This window comes from Macaca mulatta, chromosome 17 (genome assembly GCF_049350105.2).
Source record: "Macaca mulatta isolate MMU2019108-1 chromosome 17, T2T-MMU8v2.0, whole genome shotgun sequence".
NCBI classification, from domain to species: domain Eukaryota; kingdom Metazoa; phylum Chordata; class Mammalia; order Primates; family Cercopithecidae; genus Macaca; species Macaca mulatta.
The window spans coordinates 29,311,205-29,336,058 of record NC_133422.1 but is presented as its reverse complement, the minus strand read 5'-3'; the positions used below and the strand labels follow the sequence as shown (position 1 = coordinate 29,336,058).

Genomic DNA, 24,854 nt, shown 5'->3' with positions numbered 1-24,854 from the left:
ACAAGCATTACCTTTACATACATATTTAAATGCAGTTTGGCTTGGTTTTCTTATTCCATTACTAGTCAAATTCAGAACTCAGACTTACAGTTCCTTGCTTGTTTTAGGGGCTACCCTATTATTAAATGATGTTTGAAAAATACTCAGCTTTTTACAACAAAGATAGCAATTCCACAAATGAAAACAGCAGTAAGTTAGGTCTGTTTGTTTCCTTTGGATAAGTTGTCATAATCCTCAAACTGTACTCAACTATTCAGTTTTTCATAGAAGCACTGCATGGTTGCACTTCTGAAATCAAAAACAGGAAGTATGCCATATAAATGTCAGTAAAACTAAAACTCAGTTCTATGGTTTGATGTTTCTCTTCCCCCTATATTTTCATGTTAATGTCTGATTTTATGTGTACTTAGAATGACTGCATAAAGGTAAATGGTAATCTTACCTGATTCGTTTTCTTTGACAGCCTAACACAGTTTTAGTTTGGGTATGGGGGGCATGGAGGAAACCTGTGAAATAACCTAATATTGTAACTTTCATGGAGGGAAAGGAAAGGGCCAAAGAAACTGCTGTTAATTTGGCATCATTAGAAATTGCTTTATTACTGCCAGAATACAGTAAAGATAGATAAATAAAAGAGGCCAGAGTCTTTTAATTTAACTATTTGAAAATCTACTACAGAAAAAACTGTTACACTTTGTATAGTCTTATTTTGATACCTGAGCAATTCCTTGAATGTGTTCCACTACCTTAATTCCTTCATGAGACAGTTAAGGAGTGGCTTAAATACTGTGAAAATCCAGGATATCCCTGTTTGTTCTCTGTGAAGAAGTAGGAGTCTTCTTATAGTTCATTTAATATTTCCAATATAACATAATTCCACATAAGTTTCTATAGAAATTCCAAGAAAATATTTAAACTGACCAGTGCAGAAGTTTTACATTACTTCAAATATTTCTGGAGAAATGTTACACATAGGTGTCTCTGTTAACTTTAAAATGTTTTTCTTTAGGAAACTGTTTCTCTTCTTAGTTTGTACTTAAACTGAACACTGAAGGAACAATTTACAAAGTCACATACTATAGGAGTGAAGTAACAAAAAATAGAGCCTATCTAAACTCCCTTGAAAGACCACACTGACCCAGAAAATATGGCTTAAAGACAAAAAGGTACCCTTATTGTTTACTTTTTTTTTTTTTTGCAGCATATGAGGCACTGTTAAGTGGCACATACAATATATATACAACATTTAAGGCATTATCTTTTGATTTAAAATACAGAAGAGATATGGGTGTATGTGAGAAGTAACATAAATAAGGGTATGTTAATGAAGTGCAAACTACACGTAATTGCTAAAGAGATGTGGGAAATGAAGTTATTTAACTCTAGACTGATATTGGGTAGAAGTTTGCTGGAATAGGCAAATGTTGTTTTTTTTTTTTTTTTTTGGAGACCGAGTTTTGCTTTGCCCAGGCTGGAATGAAGTGGCATGATCTCGGCTCACCGCAACCTCCACTCCCCAGGCTCAAGTGATTCTCCTGCCTCAGCCTTCCAAGTAGCTGGGATTACAGGTGCCCGCCACCACGCCTGGCTAATTTTTGTACTTTTAGTAGAGACGGGGTTTTGCCATGTTGGCCAAGCTGGTCTCAAACTCCTGACCTCAGGTGATCCACCTGCCTCGGTCTCCCAAAGTGCTGGGATTACAGGCGTGAGCCACTGTGCCCAGCCAGCAAATCTTACATAGAATTTTTAAGGAGTAGTGAATTTGGATTGCCAGAGAAAAGATAACCATTCATTCATTCAGCAAAGGTTTATTGAGTGCTTACTGTGTGCCAGGCACTGTTCTAGAGGCATAGCAGCAAACAAAACTGTTATAGAACAGGAACAGGCAGGTCATCTCCCAGATATGACACTTTGATAGGAACACAAAATACAAATAGGAGAGCAGAAAGAGATGAAATACAAAGGGAAAGAGCTGGTATTGGGCTTATATTAATATTAAAAGGCCTTACATGCTAGATGTTTCTAAGTGGGAGAAACATGCTGAAAAGATACATGGCATGAATGAACTTATGTCCCTATGTTCAGAACAGACTGCTTTCCCTTCTCTGTTGGTTGGCTTCTAGCCTCCTAGGAACCTTTATAATCATCAGTGTGATCCAATATAAATACTGCACATATGAAGGTTCCCCGTTGAGGAGTTTGAAAGCAAAAAGGGAAAGAATGGCTGGAAAAGACTTCAATCTTCTGTCTCCTTTTATCTTCCCAATGGCTAGTAGAAAATACTATCATCAATCTCTTCCTTGCAATAATCTCCCATATGATATTTGTCTGCATTGTGACTCAATTCCTGAAGGTTCTGTTCTTCATTGCTTTCTGGTAGAATAACTGAAAAGAAAGGAGATTACATTTACATTTGCTTTTTCCAGTCAATTAGGTTTTTCTTATTCGCCCAGCAACACTTCTCTACAGAGAGTTTGATGCAAAGTATTTTATGTTTTATATAGGCTAGTGGGGACATGGGTATGGCATGATGAGGCTATATAGTACAAGCTTGAGATTTAATAGCTTGAATTAAATGGGCAATTTTTAAAATGAAAAGAAACATATCTGCAGTGCCTTACAAAGAAGTAACTATAAGAAGTAACATGTTTAGTGATCATTTATAGGGAAGAAATAAAATAAGGAAATGAACCTAAGATTCTAAACTTAAAGGTCCAAAAACTTGTGTTATCACCAATAGTAGCCAAGAAATTTGGAAGAAATACCTTGAAAAAAATAAACTTAATGTCAGATCTAAGTGGGATATTACTAGAAGACAGAGGACAAGCTTTCTTGATAAGCTATCTGGCCTGCTGATGTACATGTGAAAGTCATCATCATACAGAAATTGAGTCCAGGCGCAGTGGCTCACGCCTGTAATCCCAGCACTTTGGGAGGTCTTGAGCCCGGGAGTTCAAGACCAGCCTGGGCAACATGGCAAGGCCCCATCAATACAAAAAAATTTTAAAAAGTTAGCCAGGCATGGTGGCACACCCCTGTAGTCCCAGCTACTCTGGAGGCTTAGGCAGGAGGATCACCTGAGCCCAGGAGTTAGAGGTTGAAGTAAGCCTGCACTCCAGCCTGGGTAACACAGCAAGACCCTGTTTCATTAAAATAAATAAATAAAAGAAAGAAAAATTGATTGACTCTCTATGGACTAATGAGGGAATGGAATGAAGATCAAATGTTTACATATGAACTTTGATTGTAAGATAAGTTATCAATTTCTGACAAAAAAATTGAGTAACATACTGTATGATTCCACATATATCAGTTCTAGAAAATGCAAACTGGTCTATAGTGACAGAAAACAGGCCAGTGGTTTCCTAGGGAGAGGTAAGAGGAGGCAAGGATTATAAAGAGGCAGGGGGAACTCTTAGGAATGATGGCTATCATCAGTTGTATTTCTTCCTTTCTAACTTGAATGTGGTTTATTTCTTTTTCTTGCCTTTTCCCTGGTCAGAACCTCTGATGTTGAATGAAAGTGGTCAGAGCAAAGAAAATATCTTTGTATTATTCTTTATCTTAGGAGGAAAATGAAAGCATGCAGTTTTTCATCGTTACGCATAAGGCTATCTGTAGGATTTTTATAGATGTCTTTGGTTGAGAAAGTATCCTTCTATTCCTAGTTTGCTAAAAGGTTAGTGTTTTTGTTTGTTCGTTTGTTTTTAAATCAGGAACAAATATGGGATTTTGTCAGATTTTTTGTGTGTGTCTATTGAGATGATCAGATTTTCTTTTTTAGCTTAATATAGTAACTTACAATGATTTTTAAATTTAAAGCAATGACATATTTTTGGGATAAACCTCATCCAGTAATACTTTCTTATATTTTGTTAGATTTTACTTGTTTAGTTTAGAATTATTGCATCCACGTTCAAGAGGGAAACTGGGCTATAGTTTTCTTTTCTTTTAATGGCTTTGTGTGGTTTAGGTATCAGGGTAATGCTGGCGCCAAAAAATAAACTGGCAAGTATTCCTTCCTCTTCAATTTTCTGGAAGATTTGTGTGTAATTGGTATACACAGTGTTTTCACTAAGTGTTTGGAAGAATCTACCAGTGTTTTGTGAGAATATTTTTTTTTTTTTTTTTTTGAGACGGAGTCTCGTTCTGCCGCCCAGGCTGGAGTGCAGTGGCCGGATCTCAGCTCACTGCAAGCTCCGCCTCCCGGGTTCACGCCATTCTCCTGCCTCAGCCTCCCGAGTAGTTGGGACTACAGGCGCCCGCCACCGCGCCCGGCTAGTTTTTTTGTATTTTTTAGTAGAGACGGGGTTTCACCGTGTTAGCCAGGATGGTCTCGATCTCCTGACCTCGTGATCTGCCCGTCTCGGCCTCCCAAAGTGCTGGGATTACAGGCTTGAGCCACCGCGCCCGACCGAGAATATTTTTAACTATTAATTTAATTTTAAAAAAATAGATATATAGCTTTGGGGGTTATCTATTTTTTTTTTTTTTTTTTTTTACACAAGGTCTCAATCTTTCACCCAGGCTGGAATGCAGTGGCATAATCAGGGCTCAATCTTGCGAGCTCAAGTGTTCCTCCCACCTTAGCCCTGCAAGTAGCTGGGACTACAGTCATGCGCCACCACACCCAGCTAATTTTTTTGTATTTTTAGTAGAGATGGGGTTTCTTCACATTGCCCAGGCTGGTCTCAAACTCCTGGACTTAAGTGATCTGCCCACCTCAAACTCCCAAAATGCTGGGATTACAGGCGTGAGCCACTGCACCCAGCTCTATTTCTTTTTGAGTAAGCTTTGGTAGTTACATCTTTCAAGGAATTTGACCATTTCATCTTAAGTTGTTGAGTTTTATTTGCTTAAGGTTTTTCATAATATTCCTTTGTTATCCTTTAAGTATCTGTAGAATTTGTCATATTTCACCTCTCATTCCTGATATTGGTAATATGGGTCTTCTCTTTTTTTTCCCCCTGAGCAGCCTGGCAAAAGTTTATCAATTTTATTTATCTCAAAGAACCAGGGTTTGGTTTCATTAATATTCTCAATGGACTTTGTTTTCTATTTCATTTATTTCTACTTTGATCTTTATTATTTCTTTTGTTTCTTTCTGTTTAATTTGTTCTTCTTTTCTAATTTCTTAAGGTGGAAGCTCACTGACTTGAGATCTTTAATATTTTCTAATAGAAGCATTTTGCTTATAAATGTCTTCCTACATACTGCTTTAGTGGCATGCCACAAAATTTGATATGCTTTGTTTTTATTTTCATTCAGCTCGAAATGCCTTCTAATTTCACTGTGCTCCTATTTTAATCAATGGGTTATTAGAAGGTTATTTAGTAGCATGTTATTTTGTTTCCAAACATTTGGGGATTTTCCAGACAGCTTTCTGTTATTGATTTCTAATTTTAATTCTACTGTAGTCAGAAGACATACTCTGCATGATTTGAATCCTTTAAAATTTACTGAGACATGTTTTATTGCCTAAAACAAGGGCTGGTAAACTTCTATAAAGGGTCAGACAGTAAATATTTTAAACTCTGTGGGCCACATATGATCTTTTGTCACATATTTTCTTCCTTTTTAAAGAAATCTTTCAAAATGTAAAAACCATTTTTAGTTCATGGACTATACAAAAACAGACTACATTTGGCCTCAGGGCCATAGTTTGCTAACCTCTGGCCTAGAACATGATCTATTTGGGTAAATGTTTCATGTATACTTTAAAGAGAATATATACTCTATTACAGGTTGAGTATCCCTTATCCAAAATGCTTGGGACCAGAAATGTTTCAGATTTCAAAGTTTTTTGGATTTTCTGAATATTTGTATATACATAATAAGATATCCTGGGAATAGGACCCAAGATAATTGGGTCATGTTGGTGCTCAAAAAATTTTGGATTTTGGAGCATTTTGTATTTCAGATTAGGGAAATACTCAACCTGTACTGTTAGTTTGGTTACAGTGTTGCTTGAGTTTACTATATCTTTTTAAGTTTCTACTTCTTTTAGCAATCATTTAAAGAGGGGTATTGAAATCTCTGACTGTAACTATGGTTTCTTTCTCCTTGCACTTCTGTCAGTTTTTGATTTACGTATTTTGAAGCTTTATTATTTGAGACAAAACTATGTAGGATTATTGTATCCTTCTGATTAACTAGCCCTTTTATTATTGGCCTTCTTTATTCCTGGTAATATTATTTGCTTTGAAATCTACTTATTTCATGTTAATATAGCCACACCAGTTTTCTTTTGACTAATGCCAGCATCAGTATATCTTTTTTCATCCTTTCACTTTTTTTGTTGTTGTTGTTTTTTTTGAGATTGAGTTTCACTTTGTTGTCCAGCCTGGAGTACAGTGGCATGATCACCACTCCCTACAGCCTTGACCTCCTAGGTTCAAGCTATCCTCCCACCTCAGCCTCCGAGTAGCTGGGACTACAGGCATGCACCACCACACTTGGCTAATTTTTTGTGCAGGTCTCAGACTCATGGGCTCAAGTGATCCTCCTGCCTCAACCTCCCAATGTGCTGTGATTACAGGCATGAGCCACTGTGCCTGGTCATCCTTTTACTCTTAATGTTATTATGTCTTTGTATGTAAAATGTCTTTTTTTTTTTTTTTTTCTTTCTGTCTCCCAGGCTGGAGTGCAGTGGCGTGATCTCTGCTCTCTGCAACCTCTGCCTGCTGCATTCATTCAATTCTCCTGCCTCAGCCTCCCAAGTAGCTGGGATTACAGGCACCCGCCACCATGCCTGGCTAATTTTTGTGTTTTTAGTAGAGACAAGATTTCGCCATGTTGACCAGGCTGGTCTTGAACTCCTGACCTCAGGTGATCTAACTGCCTTGACCTCCCAAAGTGCTGGGATTAAAGGCGTGAGCCATCGCACCCAGCCTAAAATGTGTTTCTTATTGACATTATATAGTTGGATCTTGTTTTTTATTTTCCCCCCAGCATCCAAAATTTTTTGTTTCAAGACAGGGTCTCCCTCTGTCACCCAGGGTGGAGTGCAGTGGTACGATCATGGCTCACTGCAGCCTTGACTTCCTGGGCTCAAGCGATCCTCCTGCCTCAGCCTCCCAAGTAGCTGGCACTACAGGCATGTACCACCACTCACAACTAATTTTTTTTTTGAATTTTTTTTATAGAGATGGAGTTTCACTTGTTGCCCAGACTGGTCTTGAACTCCTAGGCTCAAGTGATCTGCCCACCTTGGCCTCCCAAAGTGCTGGGATTACAGGCATGAGCCACTGCGCCCAGGCCAAAGTCTTTTTAATAAGAGTAGAGGATCCAGGTTTAGTTTTTATAGCGTTGGCTGGCCCATCAGCCTCTGATGTGCTTGAACTTGGAGTGGTCACAGGGCTTAGTGTGGCTGTGCTGGGTTCCCAGGGCCTTGCCAAAATGCCAGTACACCTCTTGGCCCTTGTAAGGACCAGAGAGCAGGATGGTGCCACAGCCTTTGAGGGTGTCCAGGGCCAGCTGGTTGAAGGTGAGGATCTTGTCCCCAGCCTTGGCGATCTGGCTGCAGGCCCAACTGCTCACATGCAGTGCACACACCTTCAGTTGTGTGCACTCTTCACCACAACTTGGTTGAAGGTAGAGTTTCTTCTGGCCAGAAACATATACAGCTTAACCAACAGCCTTCAGTAGATGTCCTGGCTCTTGGGCTCCTGGTGTTGAACCTTTCAGTCGTTGTTGTGGCAGGAGACGACTTCCATGATGGTGCTTCCTGTTCATCCAGGTCCAAAAGCAGTCTTGCTTTTTATCTGACAATCTTTGCCTTTTAAGTGGGATATTTAGATAATATACATTTAATGTGATTGCTGATACGATTACAGTCTATTGCCTTGCCATTTTTCTATTAGTTTCACCACTTATTTGTTCCTTTTTCCACCTTTTTTTTTTGGATTCTATCTTATCTCCTTTGTTGACTTATTAGCTATAACTGTTTTGTTATTCTACTGGTTGCCTTAAGGCAGTATACATCTTCAACCTACCACAGTCTACCTTCAGTCTACCTGATGGTAAAAAATCATTTGTTTTCGTATGTCTGAAAACATCTTTATTTTTGCCTTTGTTTTTTGAATGATATTTTGCTGAGTATCAAATCCTAGGTTAACATTTTTTTCTTTCAGTACTTTATGTTCTACTATCTCTTCACTTGGAATGTTTCCAATGAGAAATCTGCTGTCAGCTTTATCTGTGTTACTCTATAACATGTGGCTGCTTTCAATATTTTTTATCACTGGCTTTGAATAATTTGATTATGACATTCTTTAGTGTAGTTTTCTTCTTGTTGAGTTCTTGGATCTGTGAGTTAATAGTTTTTGTCCAATTTGAAAATTTTGGCCATTATTTTTTCAAATATCCCTTTTGTATCTGCTTTTCTCCTCTCCTTTGATGCCTTTGATTATGTTTACATAAGGATTCTGGAAGTTTGTCCCATAGCTCACTGATGCTTTTGTCATTCTTTTTTCTCTCTTTCATTTCTGAATAGTTTCTTTTGCTATATCCTTCAAGTTCACTAACCTTTTCTTCTGCCATGTCTAATCTGCTACAAATATCATTAGCAGATCTCAGATATTGTAGTTTTCATCCCTAGAACCACACTGAGTTTTTAAAAATGTCTTTCATGTCTCTACTTTCTGAAAATATAGAATATAGTTATAATAATGTTCACTGTCTTTACTAGTTCTAACATCTTTCTCTGCTTAAGGTCACTTTCAGATGATTGATTATTCTTATCATTGTGGATCATTTTTCTGGCTTCCTTGCGTGCCTGGAAAGGCACTGTGAATTTTATCTGTTGGCTGCTGGATATTCTTCTGTTCCTCTAAATGTTCCTGAGTTTTGTCCTGGGATGCAGTTAAGTTACTTGGAAAAGTTTGATTCTTTGGGTCTTATTCTTGTGATTTGTCAAGGAGTGCTCAGTCTATAGCTCATTACATAAGGAAGAATAATGCAATACAGCTAAATAATATACTTCAAGGCAATCTTTAAGTTTAGACTTAAGATTAAGTCTAATCTTAAAAGACTGCAAAAGACTTAACTAAATGATCTTAGCAACAAATTTAATCCTCTAATAAAAAACATGAAAATAATAATTTCAGAAAAAAAATCACTTTCATTAAAAACTGCAAAGCACTAGAAAGAAAAAGTGAGAGGGACAGAAACTGAGAACAGTGGGTACTTCACAGATTAATTTTGTGAGTAAAGATGACTTTTGTTTAAGAACTGGTCTCTACTATATGAATGTATTTCATTCTGAGGATAGTGGTTAAAAACAGAGACATTAGGGGCAGACAGACTTGGATGCACATCAGACTCCTCCACACATTAAAACTCAACATGTATGAGCCTCAGTTATCTCATAGATCTATAAAATGCCATGTTATTTTACAAAGTAATCTAGAAGAATAAAAACTCTTAATTTCACCAATTAAAATATACAGAAAAAAGGAACTTAACCATTCCCTGATAAGCAAGCAAACTATACATCTAAATTATACATCCAAATATTGTCCCCTTTTCTGGCTCCCTCACAATTTTCAAACGGTTTTGAATGAATCAACAAACAATCACAATTTTAAAAAAAAATCTCTAGTGAGAGTGTATGATTCAAACCCTATACAATATTATCTTTGCTTTTTTCCTTGTAATACAACTATTATTCTATCTATATCAACTTAGTAACACTTAATTCTAGAGCCCCATAATTTTTCATTTGAATATAAAAGATAATGCTATCTCAAATAGATTCCAATGCTAAAATTTAATTCCATGTAACTCTTTACGTAGACAGCATACTGTTGAATATAAGCAGTCCAAAGTAAATTAATGCTTGAACCCATAACTGACAACGTAAGTTCATTATTCTTGAACAAATCTTACTTGAAAAAATCAGGTGAAATCATTTCCATTCCTAAAGTATGTATTAGCTTTTATGGCCAAATACGCCTTTTTCAAGAAAACAGTACAAAAGCTATATGAATCCCTTTTGTTTTATTCTACCAATCACTTATTTTACATTGTAAATTATAGCAATTTTTGTTTTGCCTAATAACTGGAACTGAAAACTTACCACACGAATAAACCAGGGACACTCTGTAACTCTTGACTAGGTTTTAGGTTTTTAAAAAGTAATGCAACTCATAATTTGGTAAACATATTAGAATACCACTAGATAGGAATCTTCAATAATTAGAAATCAAGAACCTCTGCTCACTCATTTTTGTGACCTACATTTTTTTTCTACCAATGAAGGCTTCATTTCAGAAGTATTGATTTGCTTATTTTTACTCCAGTTTTTTCATATTCCAGCAGCCTCTTTCATGTATCCTATCTATTCCTTTCTAAAATTCTACTGTTCTGAGCTCTGAGCTTTATGTCCCAAGCTTGAGAAACAACAACAACAAAAAAAAAAAACTCTAGTAGTCTACTTTGTATCTTGGAGAGTACTAAAATATTTTTAACCTTTTAATTCTGAGAACTGGGGTGCTTTGGAGTTACCCAAAAAAAAAAAACGTAGGAAGAAGAAAGGAAAGCTGAAGGGAAGGAGAGAGGGAGGGAAAAAAAGAGACCACTCTTAGGATGGCTTAAAGTGGTTTTGTGGGGTCAGGTCGATAACTTATGTCTTACCTCTTGTTATATGTAACTCTTTCCCTTTTGGTTTAATTGGAAAGACCCTCAACTAGCAGTTAAGAAACCCAGACTTTAGTTCCAATTTTGCTACTATCCTTCAATGTAATCACCAATCTTCTGAAATGGGACCAGACATGAAGAACAAAATTATTACAGGCTCACGCCTGTAATCCCAGCATTTTGGGAAGCCGAGGCGGGTGAATCATGAGGTCAAGAGATCAAGACCAGCCTGGCCAACATGGTGAAACCCCGTCTCTACTAAAAATACAAAAATTAGCTGGGCATGGTGTCACGCACCTGTAGTCCCAGCTACTCGGGAGGCTGAGGCAGGAGAATCGCTTGAACCCAGGAGGCAGAGGTTGCAGTGAGCCGAGATAGCGCCACTGCACTCCAGCCTTATGACAGAGCAAGACTCTGTCTCAAAAAAAAGAAAAAAAAAATGTATTACACCTGAAAGGGTTTACAAGTCTCTGGAGTCATAATGCATGGATAGTTGAAAAGTTAATACTCTTTGGAAAGGTGGGGCTATGGCCCTAGCCAGCACGTGAAATTATTCTATTTGTATAATAAGATTGTCTCATGGCATTAATAATGATGAAGTATGCATGATTACTAGGGCAAATATAATATAAAAGGATACTTCTAAATTTTTACTCTGTGAATTTCACAGTTTCTGTGACACTCACATTCGAAGAGGGTGAAAATCAATCAGTCTACTCCTTGACATACACTAATATAAGTAGTCTTGGCTAAACCGTAAAAGAAAAATGAAGGCTGGGTATGGTGGTTCACACCTGTAATCCCAGCACTTTGGGAGGCCAAGGCAGGCGAATCACCTGAGGTCAGGAGGTCAAGATCAGCCTGGCCAACATGGCAAAACCCCCTCTCTAATAAAATACAAAAATTAGTCAGGCATGGTGGCGCGCACCTGTAATCCCAGTTATTCAGGAGGCTGAGGCATGAGAATTGCTTGAACCTGGGAGGCAGTGGTTGCAGTGAGCCGAGATCCCAAGATGCCACTGCACTCCAGCCTGGGTGACAGAGCAAGACTTCGTCTCAAAAAAAAAAAAAAAAAAAAAAAAAAAAGCCGGTGTGGTGGCTCACGCCTGTAATCCCAACACTTTGGGAGCCAAGGCAGGAGATCTCTTGAGGTCAGGAGTTCAAGACCAGCCTGGCAAACATGGTGAAACCCTGTCTCTACTTAAAATACAAAATAGCCAGGCATGGTGGCGGGCACCTGTAATCCCAGCTATTCGGGAGGCGGAGGCAGGAGAATCGCTTGAACCCAGGAGACGGAGGTTCCAGTGAGCTGAGATTACACCACTGTACTCTAGCCTGGGTGACATGGCAAGACTGTCTCAAAGAAAGAAAAAAGAAAAATGAAAAGAGGCATATTATTCAACCATGAAATGGCTTAGAACCTTGCCTCTGAAAGTCCTGCTTGGGGCAAGGGGGACTTTTGGTGTGCCAGCACCAAACATGGGGCATCTCCTTAAAGATCAGCCTCCCTCAGAGATTTTGAAAAAATGTATAATCATTATATTTTTACTAAATATAGGAACATTATGGTAAGTAACACTACATTTACATTAAATCTAAGACAAAACATGAAGCTAAAAAGAATTCTAGCTTGGGACCAAGTTTTTAAGGCAGTTGTTCACTCCTCTCTGCTATTAACCATACTTTTGTGGAAAAGTTTGAGGTAGAGTGACTTTGATGACTATTCAAGACTGGTATATTAATACCTCTACTAGCTACAAAGATGAATGGTGGTGATGGTTACAACATAATGAATGTATTTAATACCATTGAAGTGTACACTTAAAAATGGTTAAGTTGATAAACTTTATGAAGTATTTTGCCACAGTTTTAAAATTTATGGAAAAAAACCTCTACTAAAGTTCAATATTATCAACAAATATAGACTATTATAAGAGGTTTTTATTTAATTTGAATATGCATTTCTGAATTGACTACTATATCCTGTATTCAGCTCATGAATCATCTTACTGTGCTCATGAAAACTATACTTGATTCCAAGTTTTAAAAATACCCATCATTCTTCTTGTGAAGAAGGACCTATGATTAACAGTTCTCACTTTTGTGGCTGTCAGCATGCCTGCATCAGTCAATACCTGCAACACTGTCCATTGTCCAGGATTCCAATCCTGGATGGAATGCACATAAATAAGCCTGTTAGAAATGGCCATAAAATAAAGATAAATAGGATCTCTATGAAGCCACACTAGAAAATCTACTTCTAAGAATCCTTATAATATAAGTAAGGCAAAAATTTAGCTATTATGCTGGGCGTGGTGGCACACACCTGTAATCCCAGCACTTTGGGAGGCTGAGGTGGGCAGATCACCCAAGGTTAGAAGTTCAAGACCAGCCTGGCCAACATGGTGAAACCTCATCTCTACTAAAAATACAAAAATTAGCCGGGTGTGGTGGCTGCGCCCGTAATCCCAACACTTTGGGAGGCCAAGGCAGGCAGATCACCTGAAGTCAGAAGTTCAAGACCAGCCTGTCCAACATGGTGAAATCCTGTCTCTACTAAAAATCAAAAATTAGCCAGGCATGATGGCACGCGCCTGTAGTCCCAGCTACTCAGGAGGCTGAGGCGGCAGAATTGCTTGAACCTGGGAGGCAGAGGTTACAGTAAGCCAAGATCATGCCATTGCACTCCAGCCTGGGGTGACAAGAACGAAACTCTGTCAAAAAAAAAAAAAAAAGCTATTAGATTTTTCGTTTTACCCGTAGAAGAAACTTGGGTGGAATCAATATAAATGCCCCAAAATAAGGACCTGCTTAAATTATAGTACATCCTTATATTCCATAAGAAAATACTTATTTAGACATTAAAGTATACAACTGAATATTGCTAGGGAAAAAAATATATGAACAACAAACAGATTTAAACAAAAAGTTTAATAACAAAGGGTGTTGGGGGTAGGTATTTCAGGCTGATGGGATTATTTTTTCCTACATCCTGCTCATTTGTACTTTCTTTAATATCAATTGCTTATAATAAGAAAAAAAACCTGAAGTTTTCTGAAATACTTATTCAACATGAGCTTATCATTCACTTATTAATTCAACAAATATTTGCATTTGTTGAATTAATTCAAACATAGTCCTTACCCTCTCCTTACCCTCATGTCTCTTAATTTACAAGGAAAAAAAAAAGGCATGATGAAACGATCTTGGAAATTTTTTACTCCTTTCTTTCATTCTTATTAATTACCCAGTCATTCCTTTTTGTTGAGGACTCTGGCCCTTTGTTGACAGTATCTGCCTCCCCTGCATTTTCTGCCATCACCTCCCACTTCAGTGTCCATATAGAAAACCCATTGAAAAACTATGAACTCTGACTCCGTAAAACCACTTCATTCAGTAATCCATACCCAAAGCTACAGCCTCTATATTCTGATAACCAAGAAATTATTCTACAGCCTTAGAGTCCAACATATGGATCTCTGACTACAACTATTCTTGCAGTTTTTTACTCCATTACTCCCTAAATACCTGCTTTCTTACCTAATTTTGACACCCATTCCTTAACTATTCTCATTTCTTCAAACTACAATCTCCCACATGCTTCGTGTCTTTTCCTATCCAGCCTAGGTTCTCAGGTACATCACCCTCTTCTGCTAACAACCTTCCTCCCTCGTTAATTCCCTCTTCCATTACCTAGAGCATATGTTTTGTACCATCTTACTTCAATTCAAACTTGCTACTTCACCTCTACCCTTATCTCTTTTATGACTCCTTTATCGGAAAAAAAAAAATAAAAAGTAAAACTATTAGCTATGAACTCCCTCAACTTCCTGCTCTAGATTTACAAGTTATACATAAAACTCTCTTACCTGTTCCCTTCTAGTCTCAGAGGAAAAGGGATCCTTTCTCTTTTCTGGGTTAATTCCTTTACCTGCACCTTTATCTCCTACTAGATCTCACTATACTTTATCCTTTCTTATTTCTCCTCTCTGATGAGTCTGTCCCCATACTTTATAAAAATGTTAAGCTCTCTTCTCCTGTAGATCTCCTCCTCTATTCTGTAACCTCCTCCCTAAAATTATCTTTTGTTTTTAAGAAAATGTCAAGAGCCTTGAAATAATACACATTTATTGTAACCTTTCTCTTTTTTCTTTTTTTCTTTGTGTTTGTTTGGGACGGAGGTTTGCTTTTGTTGCCCATGCTGGAGTGCAGTGGTGTAATCTCGGCTCACTGCAACCTCTGCCTCCCGGGTTCAAGCAATTCTCCTGCCTCAGCCTCCTGAGAAGCTGGGATTACAGGCATGCGTCATCATGCCCAGCTAATTTTGTGTTTTTAGTAGAGACAGGGTTTCTTTATGTTGGTCAGACTGGTTTTGAACTCCCGACCTCAGGTGATCTGCCTGCCTCAGCCTCCCAAAGTGCTGGGATTATAGGCAAGAGCCACCGCACCTGGCCTCTTTCCCTATTTTAATATACTTTCAACTCAACACAAACAGAATTCTGCCACCATTGTTTCATTGAAAGTGTTCTGGCAAACATTACTAATGACAGAACTGCCAAATCTTTCTTTTATCTTTTTCAGTTTACTTAGCCTGTCTTTACCTTCTGACACTCCTAACTTCTTTCCTTTTGAAACCTCTCTACCACTGGCTCCTTTAACTCTGAGCTCTGTTGGTGTTCCTGCCCCTCTTTCTCGGCCATTCCTTCTCAGTCTTCTGCTGCTTCCTCTTACTTTGCCCATTTACTAATTTTGGTTCTCATTTCTCTATGTTTAGTCTCTATGAGCAATGGCATCCATTTCCCTCATAATCTCAACTACCACCTATTTAGTGATATCCGTTTCCAGCTCAGGCCTTTCTCCTAAGCCTCAGTCATGTACGTTGAGCTCCTTACTGAACTTCCTACTTAGGTATCCCATGAGTGCTTAATCTTTCATATTCAAAATGTCCTCACTGGACTTGTCATCTCCCTCTCCTGTCCCAGCGTTCCATCCCACACCCATAAACATACACACACACACACACACACACACACACACACACACTCTCTCTCTCTCTCTTTCTCTCTCTCTCTCTCTCTCTCTCAAAAGCCATGATCCTCCTCCACTCGTCCCTGTCCTGGTTAATGATACCACCATTGTACTCTACAACCAGGACAGGGACCAGGGAGTCATTACAGATTTTTCTCTCATCTTGTATACCAGTCATCACTGCCCTAGTCCAAAAGCTCATGATTTCCCACCATGACTATAAAACCACACAAAAATACTTCCATTTAAATAACAATAATAAAGGGCATTTTTACAACATTTTTACAACATTCCCCCTAGTATTTCAATTATGAAATGACAACAGATTACCTTATTAGCAAACCATGAAGGCTATACAGCTTACACTATTCGCAGCATTTAAAACCCTTGTTTATCCCAGTACCTGATACTGTTCAGCACATGGCAGCTTGTTGCTTATCAGTTCACTTCTTAATAAAGTGAATGTGGCATATTTAAAGATATCCATAATAATTATTAAGCTATATGTTAAGCAGTCTGGGGGTCAATAATATGATATATAACAAAATACAATTATCACACCTTGTTAGTTCACCAGAATCTCTTTAAAACACACCACCCACACATACCCATAAATCAGGAAGTAAAACTGCTATTAATGAGCTTCCATTCACTCCCACCCTACTGTCATGGATAATACTTAACCTATGTATGCTCCTTCAGTTTCTAACCATTCCTCACCCCAAAATGATGAAAGTAAATACACCCTCGTGGCCCCCTTAGAGTAAAAACAGTGTATCATTAGGTGAATCAGAGGGACTTTGCTTCTCTAAGTCTTTCCTACTTTGCTCTCTGATGACTGAAAGATGCAACCTTCTGTCTCACAAGATATCAAACTGTAATTTTCCTGAAGAGAAACAAAGTACAGTATTAAATACGGCTAACTGGATGAAATGCAATCATGCTAATATACATAAAAGACAAACATGGAGCATTCTTTGGTCAACTGGGAAAGGAATTGAGGAGACAGGTATATTGGTAAGAGGCCTTCAGAAGCAATGGCTTCCAATCATTCCTGATTTTTTTCTCAGTTTTCTTTAATGTACATGTATTTTATAATTAGGAGAGAAAATGTTCAAAAGCAAGTCCACAGGTCTAGTTTAAAGGGCAAATAAGGTGGGTGCCATGGCTCATGCCTATAATCCCAGCACTTTTGGAGGCTGAGGCAGGAGGATCACTTGAGATCAGGAGTTTGAGACCAGCCTGGACAACATGGAAAAACCCTGTCTGTACTAAAAATACAAAAATTAGCTGGGCATGGTGGCTTGCGCCTGTAATTCCAGCTACTTGGGAAGCTGAGGAACGAGAATTGCTTGAACTGGGGAGGCAGAGGTTGCAGTGAGCTGAGATCACGCCCCTGCACTCCAGCCTGCATGATACAGCAAGACTCTGTCTAAAAAATATTGTAATAATAATAATTTTAAAAAGGCAAATAAAAGTTATGTACAAAGTAAATTACATCAAGTGGTTTAAAAGAAACCTTGAACTTAATTTAACTGTATATACTAACGTTTTTTATATCTAAAAGCTTAAACTTTAAGAATTTCATTTTTCTATAAAAGAAAGTAAATGAGCATAAATAAAGGTAGAGGGAGAATTGTTAGATTCAGTCATACACTATAAAAATTTCTTATCAGGAAAGGGTTTTATAGCTGCTATATTAGTAGTCTTGCAGTTTATTAAAAGTATTGCAGTTCGGTCATGTCGGCTTTGGGTTGTTTTGCCAATGGCATAAACATCTAATTATTAAAAAACAAAAAACAAAACCTCTATGCTGATAAAAATGCATCCTCCAATAAGGGGGAAAAAATTCTTTGATTAAATACATACGATATTTTTCTACATGGAAAGTTGAAATGAATTTAATCTTCTGAAGTTTCATATCAAACCTATCTTATTTTTTAAAAGAGTTTCCTTAAAATTAGGTGAACAGTTTGTATATACTGTCCCAAGTTCACTAGGTCAAAAATTAACAGTATGGGGTCATCAAGTAAATTAAACATTAACAGCAAAACTTAAAGGACTTAAATTAAAAACATAGGGTCTAATCCTATGATGAAAAAAATAAGGAAAAAGTATTCCTATAAGAGCTATAAACTGCTCACCTATTTAAAATAAATTACTTCTTCAGAGCTGCCTTAAAAGGTTAATTTATTTTAAACATATAAGAATTTCCTAGCTCCTAGCCAGAAGGGATTTGCACTATAAGAAATAAATTTTATATATTAGGAATAGAAATGTAGTATGAGGCTCAACTGATCACACATCCTCAGTCATATCTCCTACAGACCAGAGTCTCAATTTTACTCCTGTTTATTAAAAATAAATAAGACATGAATGTAATAGATTCCTGGTTCCCTATCCTCCACAACTTCCAATTCATCCCAACTCAATACAGTCTCTGAGAAAGTCATAAGTTGTAATTTTTAAGTTTTTTACTCCTGCAGTTTACATTAAAACTTTCTTTTGATAAATTTCCAATACATCCATTTCCATTATTTATGAGTCCTTGTTATGATCTAAAATTGTTCTGTAAATACAAGAATTGTAATGGATAGGACAAAAAGTTAATACCCACCCATGGTATATTTCAGACTATATATAGTGTGTGTGTGTGTATATATATATATACATATATATATATATATATATATATATATATAATTAATACCATTCTGGGGGTCACTGTTTGAGAGTGGCCTTGTTAAACAAGAATAACCAGAAGAAGGAAACCAAGATGGTGAAGGGTTTAAGATCATAAAACAATTAAAGACACATTAAAGGATGTTGGGGAGTGGGAATTCTGCTGTCATCATGATTCAAAAAAATAATGATCATATTTAAAGGGTTATTGTAAGCAGGTAGGAATAAATTTGTTCTCAGTAGCCTCACACTTAGACAATAGGTGGCAGTAAGAAGAGACATATTTTAACTCTTAAGATTCTATGATTCCAATCCTGAATAGGTTTTTATTAAGTTCTTACAATCCTTTATTAAGTTCTCACAAAGTATATATTATTTCAAAAGCAATGTTTCAAAACACTGTATTTAATATCTCATTTAAGGCCAACATTTTAACATTAATTTTAGAAAGATTAACAAAAACAAATGGGTTTATCCCTTTCCAGGAATCCTTATTGGTAGGTGAAAAAAAAAGTTCATACTTCCCGGCCGGGCGCAGTGGCTCACGCCACTTTGGGAAGCCAAGGTGGGTGGATCACCTGAGGCCAGGAGTTCAAGACCAGCCTGGCCAACATGGCAAAACCCCATCTCTACTAAAAATAAAAAAATTAGCTGGGCCTGGTGGTGCGTGTTGTACCAGCTACTTGGGAGGCTGCGGCAGGAGAACTGCTTGAACCCGGGAGGCAAAGGTTGCAGTGAGCCGAGATCATGCCATTGTACTCCAGCCTAGACAACAGAGCAAGACTCTGTCTCAAAAAAAAAACAAAAAAGGTCATACTTCCTCAATAAGTGTTGACCATTATTAGTTGTAAATGAATTTTAGTTTAGTTCCATGATTTGTGGCCAAGAATATTGTAAGCAAAATAACTCCTCATACAGGAAAAAAAATCTTAACTCAGTATCTTCAGAGAATCGAAGTTGAAAATGCTATATATGAATCTGTTCTAATCACTTTTAGAAATTGGAGCTCTAAACCATGTAAATTTCCCAAAACAATTACATTTCCTGATGTGTGTATAAATTTTCCCCCATGTAACTAATATTGGTATCCTTTAAAAAAATCACAAAAAGTTTCTTGTACATAAAACATTTATAGATAATTAAGTACTTGTATTAATCTTCCATTAAAATAATCTACCCAACTGCAAAATAAATCTGTTTCTAAACAGTTTATTCTCTTGAGCTGATACCTAAGTAATTGAAACATGTAGTTATATACTGTTTAAATAACCTCTGAGGAGAATTTTCGAATTGTTTTTAATCTGTCAGCTACAGGGAAAAGAAATTATCCAAGATACTTGACAGAACAAAGATACTGTCAACGTAACTGTAAATCAAAATGTTGCATTTTAAAAAGGGAATGTAGATGGATAAATTTGTGGGAAAAGCTCATCACATTCTTACCAAGAAATTTCAGTAAATCTTGTGTAGGTATATAATTTCAGTAGCAGATAAGATGCTGTATCTAATTAAATAGTTGTCCATCTTGAGGTCTGACACTTCACAGACCTTTAAAAAAGATAAAGAAGTACTTTTTATGGATTTGTTAATCCATTAAAAAAAAGTACAGAACAGCCCAGGCAACATGACAAAACCCCACCTCTACCAAAAAATACAAAAAACTAGGTGGGCGTGGTGGTCCCAGCTACTCAGGACGCTAAGGTGGGAGGATCACTTGAGCCCAGGAGACAGAGGTTAAAGTGAGCCGAGATCACTCCACTGAACTCCAGCCTAGGAGACAGAAACCCCACCTCAAAAAAAAAAAAAAAAAAAAAAAAAACAGAAAAATACCTAGGTGGTATTAAAAATATATATATATGTATACATACACACTTAATTACTACCATAACCACACATCAACATACATACAAAATGACTTTTCACATCCTTTATTAGTTTCCTAATGCCATAAAATTACCATAAACAAATTACCATAAACTTAGTGGCTTAAAACAACAGAAATGTATTATCTTACAGTTCTGGAGGTCAGAAATTCAAAATGGGTCTTAGCGGGCTAAAATAGAGATGTAGGCATGGCTGCCTTACTTAAGAGTCTGTTTTCTTGCCTTTTTCAGCTTCTAGGGCTCATGAACTATTCTTTGGCTCATGGCCTCCTTCCACCTTCAGAGTCAGCAATGGCTTTCTCACATCTCATCATTGATACGGATTCTTCTGCTTCCCCTTTACACACTTAAAAGACCATGTAATTAGGCCTCCTCAGGTGATCCAGAATAATCTATTTTCAGATCATCTGAGTAACAACCCTAATTTTTATCTGAAACTTGAATTATCTCTCACCATGTAACATATTAACAAGTCCCACATAGATTAGGACATGTACATGTTTGGATATCTTTGGTAGACCATTATTCTGCTTACCATATGTATGAATGATTTTTTCTTTACTTTTCTTCAGGAACTCCATGGACCATCATCCACCTCTGAAACTATATGCAAACTATTCACATATATGCATGATTCTAGAGAAAGGGTCTATAACTTTCAATAAATTTTCAAAGTTTAAGAATCACTGAGCTGGGTGCAGTGGCACTTGCCTACAGCCCCAGCTACTCGGAAGGTAGAACGGGATGATCACGTGAGTCCAGGAGTTCGAAGCCAGCCTGGGCAATATAGAGAGACCCTGCAAAAATCGGACTAGCTCATAGAACACCAATGTTCCTTAAAAGAATGGTTTCGCAGTGTCAACAATGCAAAATTTTAGATTGGCTTTTTGATATGTATTTTTTTTTTTTTTTTTGAGACGGAGTCTCGCTCTGCCACCCAGGCTGGAGTGCAGTGGCCGGATCTCAGCTCACTGCAAGCTCCGCCTCCCGGGTTCACGCCATTCTCCTGCCTCAGCCTCCCAGTAGCTGGGACTACAGGCGCCCGCCACCTCGCCCGGCTAGTTTTTTGTATTTTTTAGTAGAGACAGGGTTTCACCATGTTAGCCAGGATGGTCTCGATCTCCCGACCTCGTGATCTGCCCGTCTCGGCCTCCCAAAGTGCTGGGATTACAGGCTTGAGCCACCGCGCCCGGCCTGATGTGTATATTTTTAACTATAATCATAAAACCTTGATATGGATTGAAAGTTTTTTTCTTGCATTTTTCCTCTGTGTGTTTTTATAGACTGTGTATAGAGAGAGAGAGAGAGAAAGAAAACTCACCCATGTACAAGAGCAAGAAAATGATATGGATGTTCTTGGAACTCTTTTTAATATTGTAACTTTTTGTAAATTTGAAATTATTTCCAAAAAAAAATGTATTTTTTAAATTAAGTCCATCTCAGAGAAACAAGACCAACAGGAAAATAAAAGGAACCCGAAAACCCTGCTAAGCAAACTTTTTAATACATTCAATAGTATATACTGTTTCAAAGTCTGCGTTCTTTCTTGAAAGACGAACAGACCTATAGCTTTCACAGTTTTATCTAAATAAGTTAATATGTTGAAGCCAACATTGCATCAGTTGTAGCTTACTCATTATAAACAGCAGGAGGGAAAAAAAGCATAGAAATTACAAGACCTCTGTTCTTCACACTACCCATATTTACCATCCATTTGCTGGTGACTGCATTTCAGTTTCCAAGAGCAAAACCCCAGATTTTAAATTATGACTTCAGTTCTACTCCTATGACAAGTAAAGAGGGGTATGCAGAGACACTAACTGTGAGTGGAAAGGGGTAGGGGAGGGATGATTAACTCTTGACTGTATTGAAGAAAGCAAGCTGACACTTCTGCCCTAATTGAGCACCTAAGTAATTGAGTTCTTTCTTCTTATAAAGTACATTACTTTTAGGGTATTAAAGTTCCAGGCAGGAATTCTTACTAATTTTTAACCCACGAATTTAATGGTCTGAAGTAAAAGCACTTTTTCCGTTTTTTCTTTGAAATGTAACTCAGGAATTTGCACCCCCTTGTGGTCAAACATAAATTTCTTAGTTTTCAAAAGACCATTTTTTACAATTGGGCTCTCTGTTCAGGCACAGGAACTACTGTATGTTAGTTGGTTTTGTTTTCTCCCATTTTAGCAAATCAAGAAGCTTTCATGAAAGAATTTTTCGTAAGACTTTAAACACAATTGGACTTAAATCTTCTAAAAATGACTTCCACATAAACTTCAGTCTCTGCAAAATAGAGATAATTGCACCCACTTCATGAGTTACATGAGGATTCAATGGGAAAATGCATGTACCTGTTTAGCCCAGTGTCTGCCACATATTAGGTCTTCAATAAATGTTATCATTTATCATCATCACTTTAGAATTCTCTTAACAGATTATATCTAGAAGGGGACTAAGATAAAAAATTCTACAGTGAGGAAACCAGATTGTGTTACTTACTTATTTGTAAGTTCTATTACAATTTTACAGATGTCTCCCAAATATGCCACTTATCCAGACCCCCCCAACTGATTGTCCCCAAAGGTACGTTATATTTTTAAAATATAAACAATATGTAGTTATCCCTGGATGCTAGAAATTTGGATGACTTTTACTTTATATATTTTAGATGGGCCTGGGTTTTTTAACTTTAACAATCAGAAAAAGCAATAAATCTATTCCATTTCCATGTATTATTCTTATGAGATGGTAAAATAAATTAACATCCTTATTCGCCTAACAGGGATCATTATTCATATTTGGGAAAAATCATTTGTCAGTCTGATTTATCATTTTAAGGAGCTCTTGAAAAAGAATGCTAACCCCGACTGGTGTGGTGGCTCACGCCTGTAATCCCAGCACTTTGGGAGGCAGAGGCGGACAGAGAGGTCAGGAGTTAGAGGCCAGTCTGGCCAATATGGTGAAACCCCGTCTCTACTAAAAATACAAAAATTAGCCGGGCGTGGTGGTGCGCACCTGTAATCCCAGCTACATGGGATGCTGAGGCAGGAGAACTGCTTCAACGCGGGAGGCGGAGGTTGCAGTGAGCCAAGATCGTGCCACTGTACTCCAGCCTGGGCAACAGAGTGAGGCTCCCTCTTAGAAAAAAAAAAAAAATGCTGACCCCTAATTGCACTAACTGTAGTATGATTTTTTTAAACAACCATTAAAGAAGCCAGTTTAAAAGATCAATGACTGACTGACAATAACATTTACTAATATGCCAGGCACTGTTGAAATTCCTTTAATATTAGCTCATTTACATCCTTACAACAATCCAATGAGGTGTTAATAATACTTGTTTTACAAAAAGTCCAACAGATAATTTACCCAACAAGGCCACACAGCTAGTAAGTAGTGGAGCTGGGATTCAAACCCAGGCAGTTCGGTTCCAGAGTCAAGCCCACTTAAGTAGTGCACAAAAGTACCAGAGATTAAGTAGTTTATTTATACTACTCTGCCATGTTACTTCTTGATCTGAAATTGCTAAAATCCATTTATTTTCCAATACACTTCAATAACGCAAACCATGCTACCCTTCTCCCACTTCCTTATTAGTACTTCAGGCACTTTCATATCTACTGTCTTATTTAACATTCACAATGAAGGTTTTAAAATATTTACAACTTTATTATCGTTAATTGTCCTATCAGAGTGCCCATTTTTTTTAAAGTAGACAGGTTTGCCTAGATATGGTGCTTCTACTTACCAGTTCTAAGACTTTGGGGCAGATTTCTTAATCTGAGCCTCAGGTGTCCTCATCTGTAAAGCGAAGATAATACCTACTTCATAAGGTTGTTGTGAGCAATAAACACGATTAATCCGTAAATCATTTATTTAGCACAGTGCACAGCACACAGTCAATACGTGGTAGCTGTCAGTTTACCAATGCGTTGCACAACAGAAACTCGTCTTTGCTGGATTCAGTTCACTTACCACGCCATTAAAAAAAAACAAAAAAAATCCTAAGTGACACAGAAAACTGCCCATTCCTATCTCAAAAGTTTAAGAACAAGTTAAGACGTAGGAGAAACTGGATTCAATGAAAGCGCGTTCGCAATAGGCAGCTTAGGACCGGAAAGAAGGGCTTCAGCAAACTTAATCATTAACTCTAGGCAGGCAGGCGCGCGCGCGCGCGCACACACACACACACACACACACACACACACACCCGTTGAGGAAGGAGACCACGCCTCCTGTGTGGGCTCAGGTTGGAGCGTACAGCGTGGTAGAGAACTCCAGGGCTGCTGAATCTGACAGATGTGGATTCATCCACTTCTGTGCCACTTGTGCTGTCTTGGGCAAATTACTTAATGTCTCTGAGCCTAGGTTTCCCGGTCTTCAAAACGAGAACAGTAATAGTTCCTACCTGGTAAAGTTGTTCCGAGGCTTAAGTGCGATAACCCCTGTAAAGCGCTGGCGAACAGCAAGAGCTCAACACGCCGGCGGGGCCGTTTTAAATGCACGTGTATCCATATGCAAGGTCTCATTGATACATTCCGTTGTTTGGAGTTTAGACACTGGCTGTAAGACGTTTTTCTTTTCTCCTAAGCTGGACCCGTATTTGTTTACCTCCAACGTAGACTA

General features: G+C 37.7%; 1 long non-coding RNA gene across 1 annotated transcript; it reads right to left on the bottom strand.

Annotated features, from left to right (window-relative positions):
- Nucleotides 1-2,246: 2,246 nt before the first annotated feature.
- Nucleotides 2,247-24,776, bottom strand: LOC707459 (uncharacterized). Its single transcript, XR_001440784.3, has 3 exons — nucleotides 24,637-24,776; nucleotides 23,977-24,029; nucleotides 2,247-2,385 (listed from the first exon to the last, which is right to left on the bottom strand). It is a non-coding gene; the product is annotated as an uncharacterized LOC707459 (long non-coding RNA).
- Nucleotides 24,777-24,854: the final 78 nt, after the last annotated feature.